At 46.8% G+C, this 4,232-nt stretch overlaps 1 pseudogene; it reads right to left on the bottom strand.

Annotated features, from left to right (window-relative positions):
* Window positions 1-2,225: 2,225 nt before the first annotated feature.
* On the bottom strand, window positions 2,226-3,243 carry LOC102861212 (annotated as a pseudogene).
* Between the last annotated feature and the right edge of the window lie 989 nt (window positions 3,244-4,232).

The raw sequence follows: 4,232 nt of genomic DNA, 5'->3' as shown, positions 1-4,232 counted from the left end.
GGTCCTGAGGTAAAGCAAAATCGGAGGGTAAGAGTCTTGACTATTGGAAGAGGACCCACAGAACGCAGACTTGGTGTGTGAGCGAGGGAACGTGCGCGGCATCAACCGGAACCTTGGCTCAGCACCCGCACCAACCGTGCCAGGCCGGACCAATTCCGCCCTGGGACCCCGGGCCTGGGGCCCCCGTGCCACCCCGACGGCCCAGGCCTGGTCGATGATACCGCCTTTCTTTCCTCCACTTCCTCTAGACATACCAAGAGCCTCTACTCACCCAAATGCGTGCTCAGACCCAAGCCGACGCCACACACCACGTGTAACGTACCGTAAAGACTCCGTCACCACACTACACGGAGACGCTGTGCGCAGGCGCAAAAAGAGCGCTCGCGTCGGCCCCGCCTCTTCCGGTCTGGGGCCGGCGGCGGGTCCGGAAAGATCGAGTCGCTCGGGAAGCGCGTTAGGTGAGCGGGGCCCGGATTCATTCAGGAGCTGACGGTGCAGCTCAGACCGATGGAGAACAGAGGAAGAAGTCGTGATGAGAATATTCTCAATTCCCAGACTTTCCCGCCGACGTGGCTTTTTACTTCCTTAAAGTTAGGAAAACTAACTTTATGAGCCACTCCCTTCTCAACTCCCCCCAGGGCATAACAGCCCTTCAGTGGCCCCACCTTCTGTCTGGTATTCCCATTCTTCCCAGTGTTAGCCTTAATATGTTGTGATGCACACAGTCAAACGCCTTTGCAGAGTCAATATAACACAGATAGACATACTTCTGGTATTCTCTGCTTTCTGCCACTATCCATCTGACATGAGTATTGATATTCCTGGTGTCATGGCCTCTTCTAAACCCACCCTGAATTTCTGGAAGCTGTCAGTTTAGTGCTTTAGACGTTTCTGAATAATCTTAAGATTTTTGCTTGCATGTGATATAATTGATGTTGTTTGATTATTTCCACATTCTGTTGGATCACCTTTTTCATAAATGGGAACAAATACGGATCTCTTCTAATTTGTTGGCCAGGTAAAAGTATCAAAAGGGCTCTTCTAGATTTCTTGGCACCACCTGATGAACACATCCAGGGCTGCATGTGTTTGTTGGAATATTAACATATAGTATTGGTATTCAAACAGTTCCAGGGGTCTTATTTTTTGCCAATGCGTTCAGTGCAACTTGAACTTCTTTCTTCATTACCATTGGTTCTTAATCATATTCTATTTCCTGAAATAGTTTCATAGCAACTAAATTTTTGGTACAGAGTCTCTGTATATCTCCTCTATCTTCTGTTGATGCTTCCTGTATCATTCAACATTTTGCCCAAAGTATCCTTCAGCATTTTAACATGAGGCTTGAATGTCTCAACTTGAAAAATACAAAGTGAGCGCTTCCTTTTTTTAATTTTCTGACTCCAGCTCTTTGTGCATTCCATTATAATACTTTACTTTGTCTTCTTGAACTACTTACCCCTTTGGAATCTTCTGGGCAACTCTTGTACTTCTTCATTTTTTCCCTTTGTTTCCCCTACACTTAACTGTGCTCATGCTATACCTATACCAAGAGTTGTCATGTGACAAGAGCAAGATGACAGTGCATGGTTTAAAATCAAGAAAGTGTGCATCAGAAATACATCCTTTCTCCATTCCTGTTCAACCTGTATGCTGAGCAAATCATTTCAGGAGCTAGACTTTATGAAGAATGTGGCATCGGGATTGAAAGGAAGACTCAGTCAGCAAGCTGTGTTACACAGGCGACATGAGTTTGCTGAAAGTGAGGAGGACTTGAAGCTCTTGCTGCAGAAGATCAAGGACTACTATATCCTTTAATAGGGATTACATTTTTTTTTTAAGCAAAGAAGCTTTTATTTTGGCTCTCAGGCTCTCTGGTGAGGTTCTCGGAGAGAGAGGGAGAGACAGAGATATGACAGGACGGGTCACAGAAGTTACTGGACATCTAGTAACTCACAGAATAAATAGGAAAACTGCCTCCCCACCAAACTTATATCCAAGGCATAACATGTCCAGGTCTGAGTCCTGCACACCGAGGGTTCATGCTTCATTGCAGAGGACCCTGCCAGCCCCCAGGGGTGCAAATATGGATCTTCCGCCTGCCTGGCCCACCAAGTTTCCCAAGCCCAAACCCCCAGCAACTGTCCATTTGCCAGGCTCTGCCACCTGGGTGGGGGTTGGGAGAGAGGACTCTGCTCAGCCAAAGGCTATCCCTTGCATCCAAGTCAGTTGATGTCATCGTAGATGCTAGGTGTAGGGGGTGCCGGTGGCTTTGGCTTCTTTTTCTTGTTAGAGCCCAGGCTGGAGGCAGTCCCTACCAGGCTCAGATGGGATTTCTTCTTCTTGGTTTTCCGTAACTCAGAGCTGTTGGTACCTAGACCCCATCCCTGATTCTCACTCGTCTTGGAGGAGCCTGAATCAGAGAGTGAAAGGTCAGAGGAACCGTCCCATTGAAGCCGACTGATCAAGGCCTGGCTGTCAGTCATGTCAAAGCTGTCATTATCCAGTGAGCTCTCAACCTCTGGAAGGACAGCTGAGGGCACCAAGAAATAAATCCACACAGCTCGCCGCTGCTCATCTGTGTGCTGAGGGCAGCGCAGGGACCTTGTGCACATCTTGGTGTGTTCAGAAATCACTCCACATTGCGTGGTGAGCAGGCTTCGAAGCCCCTCTGGCCCCAGGGTCTCAGAGCTGATCCCAGTGGAGTTGTTAAAAGGATCCAAATTGCTAAGTTCCCCATTTTTGTGTTTTAAAGACTTGGATCTTCGAGGGGAATTGGGGTTCTTACCTGATTTTCTCTGAGCCGTAAGATCAATCATTGTCATTGATGTCATCATTGTCTTCTTGGTCATTCTCAGATTTGTTCATATTTTTGCTGTTGGCAGTCCAGCAGTTGGCAATGTGGCTGCTGTTCCGACCCATTCCCAGGCACTTCTCCAGATGGGAACCAAAGCGAGAGGTGGCAATGCTGCAGCTACAACTGGGGCAAACGCACTTCTTGCTCTTCCACTGGTTGAAAACCTGCCCAGAGATGTCCAACCCCGGCTGGGCCTGGATCTCAAAATCCTTCATGCTTTCAGGATCTGTGTCATCCAGGAAGAAGTAGCCACACTTGACAGCCCGGTGTACCTCAAAGCAGAATCCCAAACAAGAATCCTCGACCAGGTCCGCATATATCTCTTGAGCGATGGCCTCTAGTTTGCTGTTATCCAGGCCAGACAAAGACATTTCCTCCATTTTCATTTGTAAACTCTTGTGGAGACGGCACTCTGACTGTTCATAGCACAGCGGGCAGCAACACGGCCCACCCGGGCCCGGCAGCCTCTCAGGGCTGTGTCCTCCAGCCACAGCGGCTGCTCCATGTCTGTCGGTCCATCCTCGCCTCTCCCCGGGGCCCCGGGGCCGGGGGGTCGGGCCGCCCCCTGACCTCGCAGCCTCAATGGCCTATATGGATTACATCTTAACATCAAGAAAACAAAAGTTGTCACTATCAGGCCAATAGGCAACTTTAAGATACAGGGAGAATCAAAACTACTATGAGATATCATCTCACACCAGTAAGAATAGCAAAATTTAACATAACAGCAAACATCAAATGCTGGCAAGGTTGTGGAGAAACTGGAACCCTTGATTCACTATTGGTGGCAGTGTAAAATGGTGCAACCACTATGGAAGGCTGTATGGCATTTTCTCAAAAAGTTGCAAATAGACAACAAAAAATCACAAACAATAGGAAAATAACAAGAAGTAAAGAATGATATTGGGTGATGTCATGACACAACTTGCTGAAATAAAGATAACAACAATTGGTGGTGGTGGGGGCGAAGTTGTAAATAGAAATACCATTTGACCCAGCAATTCCACTACTGGGAATTTACCCTGAAGAAACCATAATCGAATTTTTCTTTTACTTTTCCAAGAGGGTGGTGTACTGGGGGGCAGTTTGGGAGGGAAGAAAAGTGCAACAATGAATTAATGGAAATCCACAGTCTCTGTAAATTGTCATTGAAATTAATAATAATAAAAAAGAAACCATAATCGCCACCCAAGCAGATATGCACACCCATGTTTCTTGCAGCTTTGTTCACAAAACCAAGGAGTTGGAAAGAACCTAAGTGCCCATCAACAAATGAATGGTTAGAGAAGCTGTGGTATATTCACACAATGGAATAATATGCAGCATTGAAAAACAAGGAACTCACCTTAAAAAGTGAAAAAAAAAAAAGAAAAAC

The sequence above is a fragment of the Elephantulus edwardii genome, unplaced genomic scaffold (genome assembly GCF_000299155.1).
Source record: "Elephantulus edwardii isolate Elephantulus edwardi_28Jun2011 unplaced genomic scaffold, EleEdw1.0 scaffold00096, whole genome shotgun sequence".
NCBI classification, from domain to species: domain Eukaryota; kingdom Metazoa; phylum Chordata; class Mammalia; order Macroscelidea; family Macroscelididae; genus Elephantulus; species Elephantulus edwardii.
Note: the sequence above shows the minus strand (reverse complement) of the source record. Positions and strands in the feature narration are given on the sequence as shown.